Source organism: Bidens hawaiensis, unplaced genomic scaffold, assembly GCF_021521415.1.
Source record: "Bidens hawaiensis isolate Kalapana, Puna unplaced genomic scaffold, B.hawaiensis_p1.1 tig00032461_1, whole genome shotgun sequence".
Classification (NCBI taxonomy): Eukaryota; Viridiplantae; Streptophyta; class Magnoliopsida; order Asterales; family Asteraceae; genus Bidens; species Bidens hawaiensis.
Window position 1 is genome coordinate 44,685 of NW_027495538.1, and position 25,794 is coordinate 70,478.

Here is a 25,794-nt window from a genome sequence, read left to right on the forward strand (position 1 = left end):
AAAAAACTAACTAAAACGAAACAACACTGAAACAAAAAAAAAAAACCGACCAAAATGAAATAATTTAACCGAACCTAAACTGAAATGAAAAATAAAAACCGACCAAAACAAAACAAAGTAACTGAAAAGACCGAACCTAAGAGCTAAACTAAACCTTAAAGCTAAACCGAAATTTCTCGGGGTTTTTTTTAATGAGCCAAGATGACGGGTGAAACATTTTAGTTGTTTTACGTTTTCCATTTTTTATTTATATTTTGAGTTATTATTTTTTTTATTTTTTTTTTAATATTTTGAGGGGTTTTGAAACCCTTTGTATCTTAACTTATACATGGGTCATGATGGATTAAGTTAACCCATCTTGACATTTATCCATCCTAACCTTTGTTTAAAAATATTCATCCTAACCTATACCCATCCTGACCCATCACCACAATCCAACCCAACCCATACAAATTGCCACATCTAGGTAAAGGTATAGCTTTTAAAAAGTATCGAAATTTTTAGTTTGGAAGGTTCTTTAAAATGTTTGGCAACATTGGTGATAGACTGACATCACTCGACAAGAATTGGACCACTTTATATGGTCTTAATAACGTTGACGGTGACACTCAACAAGAATTAGAATTTATGGAGTAGAGAAAATATCTAGTATGAGCAATAAGGATGGCTATCCATATTAATAGGCGGTTAATAATCTTAGTCTTAATTAATAATATTGGTGACATGACACTCAACAAGAATTGGACCTCTCCATAATTTCAAGGGTATCTACCAATTTATGACGAAGATATATATATACGTTTCATTTCTTGATTCTAAGTATTTTAACTGTCATTCCAGTTTTGGTTGGATGCTAAGACATTTATTTGTTTTTGGAAGTGAATACCAAGGTTCAAAATCTTGAATCAAGTTATTCTACAAAGGGTAATAAAAAAGAGAAGGGTGAGAAGCCATAAATAATTGACATGTGTCAAGTGGGGGACCAAAGGAAAAAGGATATAAAGGTAATTGTACACATTTTCTCTCTTAACATGCAAGGCACATGTTAATACTCCCATCATTTAGAACGTTTATAACTTTTTCGTATGATATTTTTTTTAAAAAAAAATTCATCATAATAACAAGCGTTTTTTATCTTTAATATGAGTATTATTTTTGTTATATAAAACTTAAAACAAAAATCACGTCATTGTGTTTTTTCGCACACCATTGTGTCTTTTCGCTTATCATTGTGTCTTTTTTTTGTCAATGTGTCTTTTCACACACCATTAGGTATTTTCGCTTATCATTGTGTCTTTTTTCGTCATTGTGTCTTTTCGCACATCATTGTGTCTTTTTTCTTATAATTGTGTCTTTTTTCGTCATTGTGTCTTTTCGCACACCATTGTGTCTTTTCGTTTATCATTGTGTTTTTTTCGTCATTGTGTCTTTTTGCATACCATTGTGTCTTTTCGCTTGTCATTGTGTTTTGTTTTTTTTCGTCATTGTGTCTTTTCGCACACCATTGTGTCTTTTCGCTTGTAATTGTATCTTTTTTTCGTCATTGTGTATTTTCACACACCATTATGTCTTTCGCACACCATTGTGTCTTTTCGCTTATCATTGTGTCTTTTTTCGTCATTGTGTCTTTTCGCACACCATTGTGTCTTTTCGTTTATCATTGTGTCTCTTTTCGTCATTGTGTCTTTTCGCACACCATTGTGTCTTTTCGTACACGATTGTGTCTTTTTTCGCTATTGTGTCTTTTCGCACACCATTGTGTCTTTTCGCTTATCATTGTGTCTTTTTTCGTCATTGTGTTTTTTCGTCATTGTGTCTTTCAACTCATCATTATGTTTTTTTAAATACTAATAACACCATTGTGTAATAATAATATGTAAAAATAATGATCAAATAACAACAAATTATCTAATACATAAAACACAATGATTAATACATGTTACACAATAATTTAAAACGTAAAACACAATGGTGAATACGTATAACACAATGACCTAAAACGTAAGACACAATGGTGAATACGTATAACACAATGGCCTAAAACGTAAGACACAATGGTGAATATATATAACACAATGACTTGAAATGCAAAACACAATGAAAACAATATATTACACAATGACACAATGAACAACAAAAAAACACAATTAAAAAACCCATTAATTTTGTTTATTTTTGTATAACAATATGATACTCATATTAAAGATAAAAAAACGCTTATTATTATGTTGACTTTTTTTGAAAAAAATAATATCGTATGAAAAAGATATTGACATTTTAAAATGATAGGGGGAATTGGCATGTGTCTTGCATGTGGAGAGAGAAGGTCAACAAAGGTGTGTTATTACCTTTATGCCCTTTCCATCAATATTTATTTATTAAACTAATCTCAGTCATTCAAATCTATAATCAATTGACTGAATTCTTTCTCACTCTTCTCATTTTTATTGTCCTTCGTATTTTAACTTTACCCTCAAAATCTTAGCATGTGAATAGAATTTTCTTTGAAGGAGTTTAGCTATATATATATATATTTAACTTCGTGAACTATGTATATTAATATAGGAGATATTTATAATACATGTATACAGTATACACTACATGCTGTTAAGATAACATAAAAAAAAGAAAAAGAAAAACAGATATACAATACATATTTTTAACTCAAAAACATGGAACAACAACCGTGGAGTTAGAACAAAAAAGTCTAAGAATATATCTAGGCCATTAGATCTAGTGTGTTAAGGGTTGAGAGATTAACTTTAGTGGAAAAGGCATAGTGTGCTACAAATTGTGACATGTTGCTTTAGTTAAAGAAGAAAATGGTGTGTTTTAACCTTCTTTCTTCCTACATTTTTTAGAAAACACTAACTGCTTATGTCATTTCCACAATGTGTGTGTGTAATATAGGGGTAAGTTCATTATGAAACGCAGACGTGGCAACACATTTTGTGCCACAATTCACACACTGAAATTAGATTTCATTTTTAAGTAAGTTGAATATCCTTCATTTTGGGAACTTTTGGTTTTATGCATTGAATGTGTTTTTGATTTTTTGCGTAATTTAATTTGGGCCAGGGTATTTGAAAGCTATATTTATGATCGACCTATGGACATTACGTTTTAACTGAAAGCTATATTTATGACATACACAAACCAACATTAATGCAAACACATAATTAGAAAGACACAAAAGTGAGAAACAGCTACTAGAATCAATGTTTCAAGAAAGAGGAATTATAGTATCTGTGTTAATCTTCCTAGGCTTCGGGTTTTCCGCTTGCATTGACACAATCACACTCACTCAGCCGGTTAATGATGGGGATCTTTTGGTCTCTAATGGAGAAACTTTTGCTCTTGGATTTTTTAGCCCCGCAAACTCCAGCGACAGGTACATGGGTATATGGTATCACAAGATTTTAGAGCAAACTATAGTTTGGGTTGCCAATAGAGACAACCCGATCACCAACTCATCTGGTATCCTATCCATTGACCTAACTGGGAACCTCGTCCTTCAAGAAAAAGATCAAAGTTTTGTGTTTTGGTCAACCAACGTTTCCGGAGTGGGGAATGGTCATGATTATTCGGCTAGGTTGTTGGATTCGGGAAATTTTGTGTTGTTTCAAGGCACAAATAAAGAGATTTACTCATGGCAAAGCCTTGATTATCCTTCTAATACGTATCTTCCTGGTATGAAGCTCGGTTTAGATAGGAAAACTGGTTTGAATAGGGTGATTTCGTCTTGGAAGTCTACCGGGAATCCTGGTGTGGGGGACTGTTCATGGAAATTGGAGTTTGTTGGGTCAACTCAAATGTTCTTGGTTAAAAATATGACAAGAATTTGGCGTGGCGGCTCATGGACGGGTCGTGGATTCAGTGGCATACCCCTGATGGTGAATGATCCTATCATTCATCCTACTTACATAAACGATGACGATGAGGTGGTGTTGTTTTTCCAGATGAGCAACTCGTCCATTTTTACTAGATTTGTCGTTACCGAATCTGGAACCATAGATAGGCTAATTTGGAACGCGGCAGATCGAAAGTGGATTGGGTTCTGGTCGGCACCAAAAGACCAGTGCGACGGTTATAACCATTGTGGCCCTTTTGGCATTTGTGATCCGAATATAGCGGCCACATTTGAGTGTGACTGCCTACCTGGATACGAGCCACATTCACCACAAGATTGGCGCATAGGTGACAGTTCCAAAGGGTGTATGAGAACGGTTGGCACGCAGATATGCAAGGCCGGAGACGGGTTCGTTGAGTTGGCCAAGGTTAAGGTACCCGACACGTCGATGGCACGTGTAAACATGAGTTTGGGGTTAGAAGAATGTAAAGAGTTTTGCTTGAGGAATTGCACTTGCATGGGGTATGCAAGTGGTGATATTAGTAAAGCATCTGAGGAGGGAGGTTGTATTACGTAGTATGGGGACATGAACGATATAAGGACATTTACAGATGAGGGTCAGTCATTTTATGTTCGGGTTGATGCCAATGAATTAGGTACGCCATCAATGTATTTGTAAATTTTGTTTTGTGATAGATCGTTGTTTTTAGGAAAAATTACCAAAGGAGTCTAACTTTGACCACAAAATATTCAAAGGAGGTAGGTATACACACCCCGTCTAACATGTAATCTCACAACGTTTAAAACAAACATCTAGATAGAGGTTAGACGGCTGTTTTGAACAAAAAAAGAATTACGTTTGATCATCTATAGTGAGAACGGTCATCTGGATATTGAACAAAACAGTTATTCTGACCAATAATTTACAAAGTATGAACCCCCCCCCCCCCCCTCTTCTTCCTTTGGTGGCCGTTTAGATGTTCAAATGCCCCCGTTTGGATTTCAAAGTTTAACTTTTTTTTATTCAAACCGGTTGTAGTGTTTTGTGAAAAAACGTTTGACTGTGTGAAATCAATTGGGGATGGTGTAGCTATAGCATGACCCACTTTCAAATGTAGTCGTTGGAAATTAGCCCACTTCTTACTAATCATTTCCTTTCTAGGCTAATTAAAGCTTGCCACGTCAGACTAGTAGGCTAAAACATAGATTTTGACTAATAATGACAAGAACTTCATAACGTGATTTGAATTAAATAGTTGTGGTTAAGGATATGTAATCGCACCATAATGTATGATGATATTATATGGAAGTAGTTGTCAAAATCTTTCATGATATTAACTTACAGCCAAGTACTCATCGAAGAGGCCAAGTAAATCGAATACAGTTCGATATCTGTTATTTGGGATGCTAATGATTGCAGTAGGGTTTATCTTGTGCATCTCCATTTGGTGTTATGTGAAAAAGAAAATTGGTATGTCAAAATTTATTATTTTATCTATGTAAGAAAGGGTTAAACGGGCTAGTGCATCTAAAAATGAGTAAATCGGGATCAAACCGTAGTATACAAAAGCCTAAACTTGTTTTTATGGGTTTGGAATTTGGCTTGGGTTGTTTTTTTTTTTCAGTACAGTTTCATTGTTATTTGTTTGGAGTTAAGCTCCAAGGAAAATAATGAAACTCACATAGATGCATGAATATACTAGTTTTCACTACGTCTTGATGGGTTGATGCAGCCAATCGAAACAAATGTGAAGTTGGGTTCCATTTCACGGATAATTTGAAAACCTTGGAAGGGTCTTACATGGAGAAGGATATTGGAAAAAATGTTGATTTAGATGTATTTGATTTGAGCATAATAATTGTAGCAACTGATAACTTTTCTCCTTTAAACAAGCTTGGAGAAGGTGGATTTGGCTCTGTATATAAGGTAGTGTCTTTTCAATCTTAATAACTATCATGGCCTTTTTGGTTAAATATAACCGGTGTTAACTAATAAAAATGATTTACTCAGGCTAAGCTACTAAATGGGCAAGAAATTGCTATCAAAAGATTATCGCAAGGTTCAGGTCAAGGGATGCAAGAATTTAAAAATGAAGTATTGTTGATAGCAAAACTACAACACAGAAACCTAGTCCGCCTTTTGGGATATTGTTTCCATATGGAAGAAAAGATGTTAGTGTACGAATACTTACCAAACAAAGGCTTGGATTCTTTTATCTTCGGTTTGTTCTCTAACTTATAACTAAGTTCTTTAACTTCAACTACTTCAATTTCGAAATAATGTTTTCACTCTCTGATTTATTTTTAACGATATGGTTTGATCATAGACCCAGAAAGGGCATCTCTTTTAGATTGGAAGAAGCGGTTTCAAATCATTCAGGGGATTATGCGTGGACTGTTATATCTTCATCACGGCTCTAGGCTAAGGATTATCCATAGGGATCTAAAAGCAAGCAATGTTTTGCTAGATACAGATTTTAACCCTAAAATTTCTGATTTCGGATTAGCGAAAATATTTGGAGGGGACGACGAAGAAGCTAAAACACGTAAAGTTGTTGGAACTTAGTATGTGAATCTCTTCATTCTATAACTCAACTTTGATTTGTTTCATTAATCTAACGCTGACACAATATATTTTAGTGGCTATATGTCTCCGGAGTATGCAATGGAAGGTCTTTTTTCAATCAAATCTGATGTTTTTAGCTTTGGAGTTCTAGTTTTGGAGATAATCAGTGGTAGGAAAAATAACAGCTACTATAAGGAGAAATCACTTAATTTGATCGGGCATGTAAGTATATGAATCATTTTGATCACATATTTCCATGTTGATTATTCAACCCACCATATAAACTTTATCATAATCAACTTGTTGTAAGGTTTGGGATTTGTGGAAACAAGATAAAGCTTTGAAGGTAGTCGACTCATCTTTAGGGGATTCATTTGATGCTCGTGAAGTTCTTTTATGCATCCATGTTGGGATCTTATGTGTTCAAGAATTGGCTAGTGATCGACCTACAATGACTGACGTAGCTTTTATGTTGAGTAACCATGAAACAATGTTTCCTACTCCAAATCAACCAGCATTCATCTTTAGACAACTGAATTATGGTAGGGATTTACCATCTACGTCAGCAAGTGGTGGTGTTGGCTCTGTCAATGAAGAGACCATTACCATCCTCCATGCCCGATAATTTATAGTATCCTATAACTAATTTCTTGAGCCATAAAATGGCATGTAAAACATATAGTGTGTCACGTTTGCAGAACATCTTGAATAAAGTTGTTTGTAAGTAGCTTTTCCAATAGTTTGAACAATATGTATGTAATAGCCTGGGTTAGAACTTGTAGGCTAATCTTGATGGGTTAAAGTCGAGTCATGGACCTGAGTTCATGGGTCTTGTTTTAACGAGTCGAATTAGTTTGTGTTTTAGTAAGTTCATGATTGCTTTCAACTTTTAGTTTATAATCTTTTCATTTCGCATTATTTAAGCTAATATGGATTTAATATATATAGGCCTTTTGTATTCAGTTTTTAATCGTGTTTGAAGCTATATATAAATAAAAGCATGAACGAGTCATGATATAGTTTTATCACAAATCTTGTCTTGTGCAATTTCTAGTCCTGATTATCGAGTGTTTATGAAGAACCATGTCTTCCATAGTCGAAGCAATTGCAAATGGTGGACAATACGTCAGCAATTGCACTTGTTAAGAACCTTTTATTCGGGAATGTGTTGAAAGAAATAAAGTATCATGCTGACATCTGAACAAAAGCTCTCGTGAGTATCAAGTTTTAAGGAAATGCGGGAACTTTCTTGGAGTTGAAGACCTTCTTAGTTCAATTTAGAAATTAGAGGTGAATGTTGTTGGCTAATTTCGAACAAGCTACAAAGAGGTATCGGTTAGAGTCCTAAATAGTTACAATTTGAATTGTATCGTGATATGATTGTGTCTAACAATTTACCTTAAATCATAAATACCGTGTAAGGGTATCCATTGTAATTAAGTTTTAAGTTATTTTCTTTGTAATAACCGATTCTAGAACTTGAGAGCAGGAAACTAATGTTACTGTTAGCATGTAACCACCTTTGGGAGGAGTCAATCAAAATGGTTACTAGTTTGCAAATGTTATGTTGTGTTGATTTCTATTTATTTCTCTCATTTTTTAAGAGGCATTTGCATTTACATTATGAAAAAGAGAGAAGTAAAACCTAGACCACTATCCATTGTTTACCCCTCATCACTAGTCTCTGGTGGCTAAGGATTTTCCCTCAAGGGTTTTTCCTCATGGGCTAGTGCTGGGTTCAAATCTTTAAAGCGTCAAACTAATTAATAATGGACGGTTGAAACTCTGTCTTAGGGCTTGAACTCATATATTTGGTGATTGGTAGGCCTAATGGCTTAGCAAGGAGTCAAAATGCGGTTCAAAATATATGATGTCTTAACTAGTGACGAGGCTTTATGGTTCGGGTCTTAAATATAAAAAATTGTGTCAATTTTAAAGCCAAAACACGTATGTAGTTTAGGAACGTAAAAACACTGAACATGTGTTTTAAGAAGTCATTAAAGTGATCCTGATCATATTTGTGCTAATATTTCTGGTTTTCGGTTTTGCACGTGTATAGACACCATCACACTAACTCGACCCGTAAAAGATGGGGATATTTTGGTCTCTAATGGAGAAACTTTTGCTCTTGGGTTTTTTTAGCTCATAAGCTCCAGCAACATATACGTGGGTATCTGGTATAACTAAATGTCAGAGCAAACTATAGTTTGGGTTGCCAATAGAGACCGCTCCATCACCAAATCATCACGATTAAGAGGTAAACCATTTGAAGTTCTTTAGTGGGAGACATTCAAAAAGTTATTCTTGTCGGTTTCAAAACGAGTTAACGATCTAACATATCGTGTTGAACCTTTGTCATGAAACTCATAACTCGACAAAGTTCGACCAGTTTGAGGTTTATACAGATCGTTTGATCAGTTCACGAATTAAAACTTGGAATTAGCAATTTACCTTTAATTCGTTTTTCTTTTCTTTTGAAATGTGTAGCATGTTCATAAACCAAATTTATTACTTTTTAAAAAACTGACATAAAACTAAAAGTTTTGGATTAAAAAGTTTCAAACCGTCGCACTGAACTATTTTCCTCTTCTTAATTGGGTGGACCCAACAACGGTCCAAAAATGGGTTGATATAGGTGGTTGTTTTCCACATAACGAGTTATAGTGGGTTAATTAATATAACATTTTTTAATGAAAGTGGTCAGAATGGATACGTGTTATTTTTCAAACAAATCAGAATAAGTTGGTGTTATTTTTCAAACGAGTCATTATGGGTCGCGTAACGCGGGATCGGGGCATTCGGCACCGGATGTGCAACCCGTAACGCGCCATCAGACGCGCCGCCCGTCACTGAATATACAACCCGGTGATGGTTCATGCGTAACGCAACATCGGGAGCGCAACCAACCCGTTCTGGCCCGTTATTTGAATTTTCTTTTAGTTATGATTTTTTATTTCAAATTGTTTAAAACAACCAACTATGACCCAGACCCTGTCCCAACCCAAAACACATCGAACTGTGTTTTTTATTCGAACCCAAACCCACCTTTATCCGGGCAGTAAATGTCATGATTTGAAATAGTATAAAATACTTTGTATTTATTGTTATAGGTTAGTTGTAACGAACTTTTAAATTAAAAATAATTGAAGCCACCACAAATTAATGTTTGATTCATATAATCTTATTCCCAAATTAATCCATACAACTTCCTTCCAGCAAGGGTTTTCCTGTATTCATCAATCTTGATCATCTCAATCTCATACCAATATCAACCTCCAAATCAAACATCAAACCCAGGTTTCGTTCCAAATCATGAAGATTTCTGTTGGATGCTGACAGAACCCGAATCATTGAGTTACCGATGGACGAAGAGAACGTGTTATCGAATGCCAGAATCGTTAGAGATTTGGCCGAAGAACTGATCGGGATCATAGACGTTGCGAATTCAATGGGAGAGTTTCGTGGGACGCAGAGGAAAGAAAGCCAGACCCTCGGTCGTCGGTTGAGGCGTTGGCTTCCGTTGTTGGAAGAGCTTCGTGATCTCGATGCTCATATTCCGGAGATTTGTATCTCGTGTCTGCGTAAATTGAAGAAATCGTTCATTTTGTCCAAAAAAATTGTTGAAAACCTGTCAAGCTGGAAGCAAAATCTATTTGGTAAATCAACTTACCAAACAAAAATTTTTGTTCGTGTTTATTCATTAAGGAAATGAACTTGTTTGTAAACACTTAACGGACACACATGAACACAGAACAATGCTTTATCTAACTTGGCTAACCGAGAATCAACGATGTAAAAATTGCAATTAGGCGCGGATTGATCGAAAAACGGATAACTGATTCGATTTCACCTAATCAGCCTCTAAAATCAGCGAATAAGGGGTCAAATTTCGGTCAAAATTATTTTTTTTTTTTTAAATGATCAACTTTCAGTAGGGATGACAATGAAACCCGATCCTGATAGGAAAACCCAAAACCCGACATAAATGGGATGAGTAATACCCGACCCATTAGGGTTTGGGACGGGTTTGAGATTAGTTTTAAAATTTTTAGCAGGTTTGGGATTTCTAGTATACCCGATAACATAGACCCATTTACCCGATTATATACCCAATGTACCCGATATAGCTTATTATATACATATATATATATATATGTACTATATTCCAAATATATTATTTGTCGAAACTTGTTTATGTTAATATTTGAGATATTTTATCTTTATGGTAACCATCTTTGTAATCGATTAGTTATATTTTGTCAAAATCCAGTATAAACCGAACGGGTTTTGAGTCGGGTATACCCGATGGGTATTTTATCAAAACCTGATAGGAAACCGAAACCCGATGGAAAAAACCCGAAACCCGACGGAATTACCCGAGTAAAACCCGTCGGGTTTGGGACGGACTTTAATAACCGGGTATGGGTTTGGGAAAACCTAAACCCGACCCATTATCATCCCAAACTTTCAATCAAGATTGATCAAATTAAAGTCAAAGTTTGGTCAAAATTGGTAAATTGAACACAAAACAAGGTTTTATTTGATTTTTGCCTAACCGAGAATAGTCAATGTCGACGGTTTGGTCCTGATATCAAGTTTGTGTTGGTGTTTCTTTTGACATTCATATTCATGTGTTAGTTTTACATATAAACTAATCAAATATATATTTTGTTTTACAGTTAATAATTTTGCTTAATTCTATTTGATAAGATTAGAAAAGTCATTTATAGTATTAAAATCCTTTAATGAACAAGGCATAAACCAATAAACATAAACGAACATAAACATACGTAAACATTCACGTCCACGAACACATTTGTAAGAACATGTTCTTTGTTTGTGCCTTTAACTTAGGTATTGGAGGCTGATGCAATGATCACCAGATTCAATGCTGTTTATGATAAACTGAGTTAAGCAATAAATGGATTTCCGTACGACGAAATTGGAATTTCCAAAGAAGTTAGAGAACAGGTAATTTATGCCTAAAATAATATTTCCGAAATTGGGGTTGCGTTTAGTCTAAAGGGTCAAACCCACGAATACGTTTACCTAAACATGTCTTGTTTGGGTTGACCAACGCGTTTAATTTTACATTTATTTTCTAAAATGTGTTCTATGTCACAACTTAAAACACATTGGGTACCTTGTCCTAGAATTTAATATATAAAAGAGAAATGAAAATTAATTATTATAGTGTAAAAGTAATTATTTTGCATGTACTTGTATTATTTTTTTAGATTATAAATTTGTTATTTTAAATTATTTATACCAAAAAAATAACACAAAATAAAAGTTTGTGTCGAACAGAATGTGTCTATGGTGTTAACAAGCCAAGCCACTCGTGAGCAACTTGAGATCGGCTCACCAAAAGCTTGAATTGAACCTATCTTAGGCCTAAAAGTAGGGTTGTCTAATAAACTAGCCCTAGCCTGAGCTTCACTTATCGAGCTCTACTTGGCTTGTGAGCCTAAATGAGCATATTATTTCTATAAATATTTTAAGTATATATTTATATAATAATTATTTTTATTTATAAAATTTTGATAAAAAAGATGAATAATACATATTATTATGCTATTTATAAAACTATAATTAAAACATTTAAAAAATAACTCAAAATGATTATCAAGCCAAGCTCAAGCTTTAGAATAGAACTCAAAAAGAGCCAAGCTCAACCTAAAGCTCTTGGAAGTTAAACGAGTCGACCTTGAGCCTAGTGAAGCTTAGGCTCAGGCTCGGCTCTGCTTGTTAGTTGTGTCTATGTCAACCTGTAAAAACTCGTGCCGTGTTTAGGATCATATATATGACACAATTTCCAATTATTGCAGCTAGAGCTAATGTGCATGCAACTGAAGCGAGCCAAACAACGAATAGACGATCAAGACATGGAACTAACCTCGGACATGAGGGCAGTATTGTCATTTGACAGTGACCGGATCGCTGAATGCGAGAGCATTGAGAAGCTAGCAAACAGATTGTCATTAAACACTCTTGAGGTTAATAGATCGCTGCAAAAATGCACTTCAATCGCTATCCCGTTTGAGTTCTTGTGCCCGATCACGCTGGAGATAATGAGGGATCCTGTTATTATTGCCACTGGGAAGGTAAGTTCATATGCGTTTGTACTCCATTTAACTTTAAAACACTGTTTTTCAGAACTGGACCGGGCATATAACCAGTCCAGTTGAGCACCGCTGAACTAACTAGTTATGGGTCGGAACAGTTAAACCAGTGAACCGGACTACTAAAAAGATGTCTTTTTTTTTTCTTTTTAAAATCTTATTTGACGCGCTTAATACTTCAGACTCCATATTTTGTTTATTGTACTTTTTGGATTTTGTTAACACTACAAATTCACACCAAAAAATATGGTAGTTCCAGCTAGTGTATTAATTTTTAAATTATATTTACATAATTTTAATGTTTATACGTTATATGGTGTCGTCCGGCTTTATAAACTGGTCTGGTCATATAACCGGTCCTATTGAGCACTTTTGAACGAGCCGATTATTGGTCGGACCAGTTGAACCAAAAAATCTAACCGGTTGTTTTAAATGGATTTTCATTTTTTTTTATTATTATTTCGAAATCTTATTGAATGACTCGTTTAATACTTTAGACTCCATATTTTGTTTATTCCATTCTTTATATTTTGTTAACACTGCAATTCCACATCAAAAAACAAAGTAGTTCAATATAGTGTCTTAGTTCTTAAATTATATATTTATAATTTTATATGTATACTTTTAATCTTTAAATTATCTATATTGTCAACCGGTGATTCGATGATGACCGATCTTGATCATGAAAACATTGCTTTTTAAAACAAACACGTATAAAAATGTAGACATTTTACTATCAATCAAGCATATATAATAAGGGAAAATCACCAAAATGGCATTTTTACATATAAGTTTGACAAAATACCATTGACTTTTTCTCTTTTTTAATAAAAAAACATTTGACTTGATAAACCAATGCACCTTAGTTAAAACTTTGTAACCAATTTTTGTGTTAATAATAAAATTTGATCTTTGAATTCAGACATATGAGAGAGCAAGCATACAGCAATGGCTAGACTCCGACCGCCGAACCTGCCCAAAAACCGGACTCCCATTAACCCACACCGCGTTAGCCCCAAACGTCGCGTTACACAAGTTAATACAACAATGGTGCATAGACAACAACTACCAAATCCCCAAAAAAGCCCCATCTCACCCCCCTAAAAAAGCACACAGTGAGAAAGTAATCATCTTAATTCAAAACCTATTTTCAAGTGAACTAGAGGTACAACGGAAAGCCGTCACCAAAATCCGCACGATCTCACGCGAATCCCCTGAAAACCGCGTCTTAATAGCCGATAAAGACGGCATTCCACCACTTGTCCACCTTCTTTCATACCCGGATTACAAAATCCAAGAGCACGCGGTCACCGCACTTTTAAACCTTTCTATCGACGAAAATATAAAAAAGCAAGTAACTGACCACGGACCCATCCCCGCTATAATAGAAATATTACAACACGGGACGACTGGTGCCAAGGAAAACTCCGCAGCCGCATTGTTTAGTTTATCAATGCTCGATGAAAACAAAACGTTAATCGGCTCATTAAACGGGATCCTACCATTGGTTGCATTATTAGCCGATGGCATGATAAGAGGTAGAAAAGACGCAGCCACTGCCTTGTTTCACTTAACCGTTTTACAAACGAATAAAACCAAAGCTATCGAAGCGGGCGCGATTAAACATTTGCTAAACATTTTGGAAAACAAAGGGTTAGACATGGTTGATGAGGCACTTTCAATATTATTGTTACTAGCTGAACATCCTGATGGGAAAAAAGAACTTGGGCAGACTTAGTTTTATTTAAACATTAGTTAGGTTTATGCGCGAAGGGAGTGCGGCTTCGGTCCTTTTGAGACTTTGTACAAATAATAATAATAACCTCGTGGTGGCGCTTCAGTATGGGGTGTATGAGCATGTGTCGGAGATATCACGAAATGGGACGAAACGAGGGAAGATGAAGGCGGTGGCGATGTTGGAACTTATGAGTAAAAGCGGGCAGATCCCGAGCTATAATAATAGGTAACGTTGGTTTGATGTTTTTCGGTTATGTTAGTTATGTTGAATGATCCTGTTATAAGGTTGTAATATGTTGTTAGTAACATAAATATTATGTTTGGAGATGTTGATTGTCTTTGTAAACTTGAGCCAATGTACAAGTTTTATACCCGAATACCGAACTTGACCCGAAGCCACCCGAGAATATCCGAAAAACCAAAGCATGAATAACCAAAACCTGACCAACCCGAACCTTAAATGGGTCGGTTGTCGGTCATGTTTTCTAAAAAAAACCCGAACAACCTGACCCGAAACTTGAAACCCGAACACTTATTATCTGTTCTTTATAGATGTGTTTTGGTTTTAAGTCTTTGGTAATTGAAATATTATGTTTTATAGTTTTTTTTTTTGGACTTTGAACATTATAATATAATGTTTGAATTTTTATGATATTTGTTTTGTAGCAACATGATATTTTGTGAATAAAACAATTTTTTTTTCATTTTACATTTAAACCTGAAAACCAAAAACGCCAACCTGAACTAACCCAAACCCAAAAAAGCTGAAACCCGAAAACACCCCTAAGTTGCATCCAACATTTATAACAAGAATACATAATACATAAAACTATATAGGAAATAAAGACTTATGCTTTTAACAAATAGCTAAAGAAAAAGCCCACTTTATTTTCAAAATTGTAGCATCCTTTATAGGCCTAGTTACACGAAACCAGGCTGATTTTTTATTTTATATACTATAATTGCTTGCTTTAATTGAATGCCAAATATAAATAGAACAAATTGGATACTTAGTTATTATTTAGTCATTTTTTATTCATAATTAAGTTCTACGTTATGTAAAACTTGAATATTCGCCCAACGATTTCATATTCATCCTATATTAAGTTAATAATATAATATATAACCAAACTAGATTGTATATTTGTATTGATATGAAAAGGTAAACTTTGTGATAATCAAACCACATTGCGGGTATGACCATGAACGAGCTGATTTTGAGTTTTGAGCGAGTCCAAATCAGCATGGTTGCAGAAGTCGTTGGGTGTTGTTTAGTCGGTCAATTAGGAAGTTACAAGTACTCGGTCTAGTCGAGAATTACACGACGAGTACTCGGCCGCGTAGGCCGATTTTTACAGCAAGACCGGTCCAATGTGAGCTTATTAAGAGCATCTACAACATCTAACCTTTAGAAACTCTATTAAAATAATAATACACACACACACACTACAAACTTAGTGGCTTAACGCGAAGTAAAAATGAAGGGTTGAAATTATGTCTCAATGCTCGAACTTAGGCATTCGTGAATGGCAAGCTTAGTGGCTTAACGCGGAGTAAAAACTGTAAGAATATATATATATATATATATATATATATATATATATATATATATATATATATATATATATATATATATATATATATATGGCCATCACTAATAATCAGATCAAAATATTAAATTATACCTTATAATTATATTAGCTATGTAATTGTTGATTGACCAAATTACCCTTTCTTGCTAATCAAGGGTTTCCCCTTGGATGTATATAAATATATGGAGAGACTAATTAACATCATTGAACATAACCCTAAACTTGACATAAAATTCGGCACCCTCTCTCCCTCTATGTTATTCGGTTTCTCAAGAACCCTAATCCCCATCACTAATATGCATCCTAAAGGGGAACTCGACAAAGCTGACAACCTTGTCGTCTAGATCTGACTCACCAGCCGGGCTTCTCTCTTTGTTATGACAGGTATGTTTTAGTCATAGGTTTATCATAATATTCATGTTTTCCATTACCAATGTGAAGATCTTATCAACATGTGGTATCAAGAGCGATGTTGATTAATCAGTTCTTCATGTCTTACATTAACTCAGGATCTAAACCGGAAGACATGGACTAAAATCTGATAAACCCTAACAATTTTCGGTTCTTTTATTAATTCGTTTTATTTTTATTATCATTATTAAAATCCGAATATAAGAAACCCTAACAATTTTTCGGTTTTAAAAATCGTATATGATATAAACTGAAGGATTTCGAAATCTGATAAATTAATGATCTTCGTGTTCATGACAGTTTTTCAAAAACCCAATATAATCTGGTTCAAGATCTGGATTGTTATAATATTTTACTAAATTTTTTATTAAGATTTAGACCAAGATATTTCGAATTATGTAAACTTAATAAAGGAATTACTTTGAAACTAATCAAATCTTGGATAAACAAATAATCTCTAAGAATTCAGATCAAACATTATTAACTGTTCATCAACTTATGGGTGTATGTGTTTACGCTTAAAACAGTTTTCGGAGAACACTGAATTTTCGAAAACACTAAAACCCAAACTCATCAAACCAGAAAACTAATTTCCCGAGACTAAATTTTTTTTCCGTGAACAGTACACTAAAAATTTTTTCAGGGCTCCGCGCTAATAGTTTGTTTGCTGTTAACTAAATCAATGTTTTGTAAATATATAAAATATAAACATACATATTAATTAATTTTACAAAACATATAAAAAGCTTAACTTGAATGAATGATGATGTACACTTCTCCCAAAGGTGATGTGATACATCTAACATATCATTCAAGTCTAAATACAAGTTGTGTTAGTTTAGCTTAAACATGATTTAAATGTACCACTTCTGCCCAAAGGTGATGCGATACATCTATATATGTGACATTCGTCAAATCTGAGTCTCGAGTGGTATTCGTTTAGTAAACTTTTAGTTTGTAAAACCGACTCAACATTTTAGAGCCTTACCTTATTATTACATAATATTATTATAGACCTCGATCATCGATAAACCGATATTTGTCATATTATAGTGACGCTAAGAAAAACATAAGGAATTCAAAATGATTTTTCGTAATGTCGTTATAAGTTTTACAAACCTTTAAACTCGTTAGAACAATGATTGAAACTTGGAGGGCCTTTTGTGAAAATATGCATACATATATAAACACCTAAACCTAACATATTAACCCACCCAGCCGCCCATCTCTTTCTCTCATCTTTTATCTTTTCCGGCGCCGTTTTCTGGCGACCGGAATCGACCTCCGGCGAACCCCGATTTCCCGGCAAGAAGCCCGGTAACCCTCCACCTTAGCCGATTTTCTGGCTACCCACCTCCCTCGTTTTTCCGGCGAGCACACCACCATCGAATCCCCTTCCCTCACCCCTGCCGTCCTCCTTCCCTCCCTCGGCTCTCCGGCGACCAGAATATCGGAGCTCCGGTGCTCCGACTCTATCTCTCACGTCTATCTCTCTCCCTCTCGCTGCACTCTCTCTCACTCTCCGACGCACTCTCTCTCTCTATCCGACACACTCATTCTCCCTCCCTCTCCGTCTCTCTCTCTTACTCCGTCTCTCTCTCTCTCTCTCTCCGGCTAAGCCCATCGGCTCCGGCGACCCCCTTTCCTCCTCTCCGATTTCGAATCAGGTATTAATCGAGCTAATTGGATCTGGGTTTTAATTGATTTTGGGAATAATGATGTTTAAGTGTAAGATTTAAAACTAACTTTTCCTAAATCCTAACTAGATGGTCGTTTAGAGTAGTTGGTTGGTGCGGATGCGTTTATGTAAGGCCCCGTTACCGGTGCCATACTTTGGACGTTGGATTTACTCATAAACACATTTCTAAATATCAGAGTTACTTAAACTTTACGTGGAATATAAATATTTCATAAAACATCCCATATCAAATCATAAACATGTCTTAAAACATTCCTCTTGTTTTTTAAAATCAAAACATAACTTATAAAATATAACAGGTCTTCAGATGCCAGACTCTTATTCTTCTGCCATGTGTCCCCGCTCAAGCCAGCTGTCTCATTCTACTCACCTGCGTGCATACTAAAAGTCAGCTACGCTGAGTGAATTCTAGTTAATCATACATCATACATTACATACACTTACCTCCAATCGTGCATCCGAAGATACATAATAATTACTTTACTAATTTAATTTCATACATACATTCATACTTTATTACTTTCATACTTTATGTTTACTGTCCATTCCATCTCAGATATTATTAGGGTCTGATCCCTTTCTTTTCTATCTTAGATATTATTAGGGTCTGATCCTTCTTTCCCTTGTCTATCTCAGATATTGTTAGGGTATGATCCCTTTCTTATCTATCTTAGATATTAGTAGGGTCTGATCCCTCTTGACTTCTCTATCTCAGATATTATTAGGGTCTGATCCCTTACTTCTTCATCTTCGTACATTCTATCTTTGCATACCCGTAACATACATATACTTTCTTTAATCAATCATACATACTCATATGTTGTACATATATATATCATACACATTCATCTTTCGTATACATACCTCCCTTGTCAATACGTGCAATATCCGAAGATCGTTCACGTACCGACAAGCTTTCATTCACAATCATAGCATAATATATATCACATAAATCATACATGGCATACACTTACCATTTAAGGTAAGTGTATTAACTATCACATCGAGTATGCACACAACCCCGAAAACATAACAAGGAAGTGGGGCTAGAAACTCACCTGAATGCGGTTACGTTCACCGTTAATCGTAATCCCTTGCTTGAGCTGTGCACGACTAACTGTATCATATTTACATGTATCACTTAACTATTACTACTCATATCGTAATTCTATCTTTATATAACCCACAACGAACGGGGGCCCGGGGGCAGCGCCCTTGGCAGTGGGGTTCTAGGGGCGGCAGCCCCTAGCGGGGTTCAAGGGGCAAAGCCCCTGGCTGGGGTTAAGCTGCCAGGTCAGCTTGGAAAAAATTTATTTTCGTTAGCCGTTTTAACGTATTTTCCATTAGGATTTTAAATTATTATTTTAACTCTCCTGTATTTGTAAGCGGGCATAAATGTAAGCGGACTTGACTTAAACGAGCTTAGCTGCAGACGAACTTAACTGGGGCGAACTTATCAGTGGAGAACTTGTATGCAGCGAAGTTAACCACAAGCGAACTTGTACGTAGCGAAGTTAACCACAGGCGAACTTGCATGCAACGAAGTTAACCACATGCGAACTTGTACGTAGCGAAGTTAACCACAGGCGAACTTGCGTGCAAGCGAACTTGCTTGCAGGTGAAGTTGTCGCACTGCTGCAGTTCGGGTTTGTTTATCGACCAAAACATGCGTTTTAAAATCCTTAATTTGCTCTTTTATGGTTTGGCTTTAGTCCCAGCCGTTCCCTAGTCCGATTCTGGCCCAAACTCGACCCGTTTGTAACATAAAACATGAACTTTTAAGGCTAAACGTTTAATACTAGATCTAGGGTTCATTTTTAGACGAGTCGCACACGTTTGCAGGTCCATTATGTTCGTTTTAGCATCAAGTTTACATCTTTACGTTTCATTTACACCCGATCTATTTTCGTTCTAACTTTCAAGACTAAACTTTTATGAAATTGTAAACTTTAAGGTAAAAGACATACCTTTAATATGTGTTTTAAGGTTACGGTTTAGCTTGGTTATAAACTTTAAGTCTTGTATCTATCTTGTATTACGAAAATCTATCAAGAATCGACGTTTGTTTGGCTTGGATCTCGCTTCTCTCTCTCTCGCGGCTGTAGGTAGGGTGGTGTAGGTGTGTGTTTGGAGTGTGTAGAGATTATGGAAGATGGAAATGAGAGTTAGGGTTTTAGGATGGTTTAAGGGGGTATGTATATCCCTTAAAGCCCATGGACCTAAGGGGGTCCCATCGCGTACCGCGCCCGGTCCCTGGGCACCCGTCGCGTACCGCGACATAGCCCCGGCGAGTCACCCAGTAGGTCGGCCACGTGTTGACACGTGGCAGACGGTGTGCCACGTGGCGGACGTCGTGCCACGTGTGGACACGTGTCGGGACACGTGGCGACCGGTGTGCCACGTGTCTTGCTGTCAGACACCCCATCGCGTACCACGATGGGTGTTTCTTTTGATCCGGCGCGTACCGCTATGGGTCAAGAAACAAAATTTTCATTTTTAAACCCTCAACTTTGGAATTTGGCCATTTTAGTCCCTATACTTTGGAAAGTTTACATTTTGAACTTGAAATTTTCACGATGTTAAAGTGTATATTTGTTAAAGTGTATATTTATGATTTGATAAAATAAATAAGTATATAAATAAACAAGTGTATTGAACAATCAAGTAAGGTAGACACGTATATGCAGCACGTATAAGGACCCTAAAGTAAAGACTATACTAGGTCGTTACGTCTAACCACCTATCCTATAGTCTTGTGGCTCTGATACCAATCTGTCACACCCCAACCAAAGGCTGCGGAACATGCCGGGGTGAAACCGATTGCCCAAATACACAAGACACTATTTAAAGTGACAATATTTAATCAACTCATTTATTTCATAAATCAAAAATCAACACCTCTCGTTCACACAAACAAATTTAATACAAGTAACATTTATATTGTTCGTTTTACTAATACCCTAATAGTCTTGGTAACGTTTCTCATCAAGTCCTCGAGTCAACAAAAGTCAAACCTGTAACATTTCATAAAATAAAGTTTGTCAACACAAAGGTTGGTGAGCAGTTCATAAGTTTGAGCATATAAGTATATAGTAATAAAAAGCCACAAAACTTGTATACAAAAAAATAAATAAAAGCAACAACTTGGATAAATTGACAATCGCTAATAGAATTACGTTAGCGCCACCTAGCTATAGATTTTCGTAATACAAGATAGATACAAGACCTAAAGTTTATAACCAAGCTAAACCGTAACCTTAAAACACGTAAAGGTATGTCTTTTACCTTAAAGTTTACATTTTCATAAACATTTAGTCTTGAAAGTTAGAACGAAAATAGATAGGGTGTAAATGAAACATAAAGATGTAAACTTGATGCTAAAACAAACATAATGCACCTGCAAACGTGTGCGGCTCGTCTAAAATGAACCCTAGATCTAGTATTAAACGTTTAGCCTTAAAAGTTCATGTTTTATGTTACAAACGGGTCGAGTTTGGGCCGGAATCGGACTAGGGAACGGATGGGACTAAAGCCAAACCATAAAATAGCAAATTAAGGATTTTAAAACGCATGTTTTGGTCGATAAACTAACCCGAACCGCAACAGTGCGACAACTTCACCTGTAAGCAAGTACGCTTGCACGCAAGTTCGCCTGTGGTTAACTTCGCTACGTACAAGTTCGCATGTGGTTAACTTCGCTGCATGCAAGTTCGCATGTGGTTAACTTTGCTACGTACAAGTTCGCTTGTGGTTAACTTCGTTGCATACAAGTTCGCCACTGATAAGTTCGCCCCAGTTAAGTTCGTATGCAGCTAAGCTCGTTTAAGTCAAGTCCGCTTACATTATCCCTGCTTACAAATACAGGAGAGTTAATATAATAATTTAAAATACTAATGGAAAATACGTTAAGACAGCTAACGAAAATAAATTTTTTCCAAGCTGACCTGGCAGCTTAACCCCAGCCAGGGGCTTTGCCCCTTGGACCCCGCTAGGGGTTGCCGCCCCTAGAACCCCGCTGCCAAGGGCGCTGCCCCCGGGGCCCCGTTCGTTGTGGGTTATATAAAGATAGAATTACGATATGAGTAGTAATAGTTAAGTGATACATGTAAATATTATACAGTTAGCCGTGCACAGCTCAAGAAAGGGATTAGAAAACTAACCTAACCGACTTTCTTGCGTTGCATTAGTACACATCCCAAACCAGAATGGGAGTGGGACGCGTCACTAAAGACCACAAAATCCTCAGTAACTTCTGGCAGAGCCAAGATAGGTGCTTGGGTGAGTTTTTGTTTAAGTATATCGAACGCCTCTTGTTGCTTCGTTCCCCATTCATACTTGATGTTCTTTCGAGTTAAGGAAGTTAAGGGAATGGCGATTCAAGAGAAATTTTCGATGAATCTTCGGTAATAGCCGGCCAAACCTAAGAAAGTTCGGATCTCGGTTGGCGACTTTGGGATCTCCCACTTAGAGATAGCGTCTATCTTAGCGGGATCCACTTGATTATCGTTAACGTTAATGATGTGACCAAGAAATTGTACTTCTTGCAACCGGAACTCGCATTTCGAGAACTTGGCGTACAACTTCTCAGTTCTAAGAATTTCAAGCAACGTTCGAAGATGGACTTCATGATCAGCCTTTGAATTAGAATAAATAAGTATGTCATAGATGAATACGATAACAAATTTATCCAAGTAGGGCTTGCAAATACGGTTCATCATATCCATGAACGCGGCCGGAGCATTAGTAAGTCCAAACGGCATAACCATGAACTCATAATGTCCATACCTTGTTCGGAACGCGGTCTTTGGAATATCCTCGGATTGAACTTTAAGTTGGTGAGAGCCGGAACGAAGATCGATTTTAGAAAAGAAGCTAGCACCTTGAAGTTGGTCAAATAGATCGTCGATACAAGGGAGTGGATATCGGTTTTTGATTGTGACTTTCTCAATTTCCTATACTTAGATCGAAGCTTGGGTATTTTTTTATGATACCTAATTCGCTAAGATCGATGGCTTTGATACCAACCTGTCACACTCCCATCTTAGGCCTAGGCGTGTGACCCAATAGTTGGTACCATAATTGTAAATAAATCAGAGTTGCGTTAGTTTGCGGAACACTTATAAGTTTTTAAGGATCAAAATGTAATGTTCATATATTAAAAGACGGGATTATAAAATACCCGTTATAGTTGTTAACAAAACATTACTTGTTTTATATTTACAAACCACCACTTAAGTTTACAAAATAAATCCAAGCCATCGGATATCATAGTACTTCGTCATTTCCAAGCTCTAACTTTGTTCACCTGCAAAATGTAATAAAATACGTCAGCAACGAATGCTGGTGAACACGCTGACGCAAAATACTTTCTTTTACTTTATTACCCCTCGAGACTACGCCTTCCTCGGCCCAACGTGGCTTAGGAATAACAGAGTCAAATAACACATTATAAATATGAGCCTCTACTCTAGGTCACCTCAGCAAACACCGCAGCATTCGACTTAGTTAAGTACCCGTAAATATACACAACGATCGTACTCCCTGCAGGAGAGCGTCCTATGACCAAGGGTGGTGCGATCATGCCCATTCATCGCATAGTACCACCTATGTAAGGATCCAGACATACGTATACCACAACCTGAGGGCTAGGTTTATACCCTTTATTTATAACGGTTTTAGGAACACAGAGTTCCTTGTAAACAATTTCATAAAACAAGTTTGACTCATTTTTAAATAAGTAAAGGTTTCGGGGCGTATTCACCTTTTCGCTTTAGGATCGGCTTCACTCACCGTCCAAGGGTCTTTCCCTTCTTTATCTCGCACCAATAGTACGAGTATAAATATTTGTTAGTCGGATACACAATCCGGATTAAGACCTTTAGTCTTATTTTATATCTCAACCTCGATGAACCTTTAGTTCAATTATCTCATTTACTTGAAAACCTTTAGTTTAAAAGTAAATTATAAACCTTTAGTTTATATTAAAAACCCGACGTTTTTTCTTCTCCAAGAAACGTATTCTTTTTCTTTTATTATTTAAGAATACTCATTATTCATTAAATAATATTTTCATAACAAAGAGCATACATATATACTTACACACATATATACGTATCAATATTCAATATCTTATCTTTCATTCATTTCTTTGTTATGATTATTTTTCTTTTATCGAGGTATCGAGTATAACCTCGACTTAAGGCTTAAGCCTTTAATACAATATTATATTATATTCAATTGACATTACGCCTAACCTTATAGGCGTATTGGAAACCATACGACTCGAGCAGCACTCCGACGCCGCTTCACTTCTCGATCAACTTTGGTCGTCAAACGATTACGCCAAACTTCAATACTCGTCGACACGCTTTACGAGATTCATCGCCATTATAACAAACACCTTCTTGGTATGAGGGTGGAGGGTGGCACGTACTTTGAGGAAACGTCGACACGAAAATCTAGGCTCGCGACACGTTTTACGAGGAAATATGGCACGCTTATCGAGGTGGATCGTTAATATGATTGTCGGGATTTTAGAGAGAGGTTAGAGAGAAGTAAGAGAGCTGTTTGGGATGTGAAAATATGAAATCCCGGACCTGCTATTAATAGACATTTTCTGGGGTCCCATCGCGTACCGCGCTCGGTCCCTGGGCACCCGTCGCGTACCGCGCCCGGTCCCTGGGCACCCGTCGCGTACCGCGACATAGCCTCGGCGAGTCACCCAGTAGGTCTGTCACGTGTTGACACGTGGCAGACGGTGTGCCACGTGTTGACACGTGGCGGACGTCGTGCCACGTGTCGGGACACATGGCGACCGGTGTGCCACGTGTCTCGCTGTCAGACACCCCATCGCGTACCGCGATGGGTGTTTCTTTTGATCCGGCGCGTACCGCTCTGGGTCAAGAAAACAGAATTTTCATTTTTAAACCCTCAACTTTGGAATTTGGCCATTTTAGTCCCTATACTTTGGAAAGTTTACATTTTGAACTTGAAATTTTCACGATTTCTAATTCCCAGTACCGCTCCAATCGCCAAAGCTCCGATTTTTTTTTGTCCAAATAGAGATGTCTATAAATAGCAGGTCCGGGATTTCATATTTCACATCCCAAATAGCTCTCTTACTTCTCTCTAAAATCCCGACAATCATATTAACGATCCACCTTGATAAGCGTGCCATATTTCTTCGTAAAACGTGTCTCGATCCTCGATTTCCATGTCGATGTTTCCTCGAAGTACGTGCCACCCTCCACCCTCATACCAAGAAGGTGTTTGTTATAATGGCGATGAATCTCGTAAAGCGTGCCGACGAGTATTGAAGTTTGGCATTATCGTTTCACGACCAATCACAAGTAAACGATTTTTTTTTGTCTTCAAGGTAAAATTTCTATGAAATTTTGCATAAGGATTTCAAGAAATCGATCCTAAACTCTACTTCTCGATTGGGAGGAATACCAGGAAATTCATCAGGAAAGACATCAGGAAAGTCGGAAACAATAGGAACTTCTTTGATTTCTTTTGGCTTAGATTCTTCGGTGACGTAAGCCATGAATGCGAGGCATCCTTGATTCAAACATTTGTTAGCTCTAACCATAGAAATTAGGCTAACTTGGCCAGCGTCATTGTCCCCGTCGATTCGAATTGTTCGTTTATCGGGGGCTTGAAATTCAACGATTTTGCTATTGCAGATGATACGGGCATGGTTATTGGATAACCAATCCATACCAAGTACAATATCAAAACCAGCCAGACTAATAAATTATATAAAGTGATGATGCTTGCGATAATAAGAGGTAATAGCTGCGTAAATCGTTATTGAG

The 25,794-nt window shown here is 36.5% G+C and overlaps 2 pseudogenes across 1 annotated transcript; both read left to right on the forward strand.

Annotated features, from left to right (window-relative positions):
• The first annotated feature begins 2,993 nt into the window (after positions 1-2,993).
• On the forward strand, positions 2,994-7,041 carry LOC143583597 (G-type lectin S-receptor-like serine/threonine-protein kinase At1g11410; annotated as a pseudogene). Its single transcript, XR_013144209.1, has 7 exons — positions 2,994-4,506; positions 5,196-5,321; positions 5,584-5,777; positions 5,862-6,072; positions 6,178-6,415; positions 6,491-6,638; positions 6,727-7,041. The product of XR_013144209.1 is annotated as a G-type lectin S-receptor-like serine/threonine-protein kinase At1g11410 (transcript).
• Positions 7,042-9,560: 2,519 nt separating this feature from the next.
• LOC143583598 (U-box domain-containing protein 15-like) lies at positions 9,561-14,722 on the forward strand (annotated as a pseudogene).
• The last annotated feature ends 11,072 nt before the right edge of the window (positions 14,723-25,794 follow it).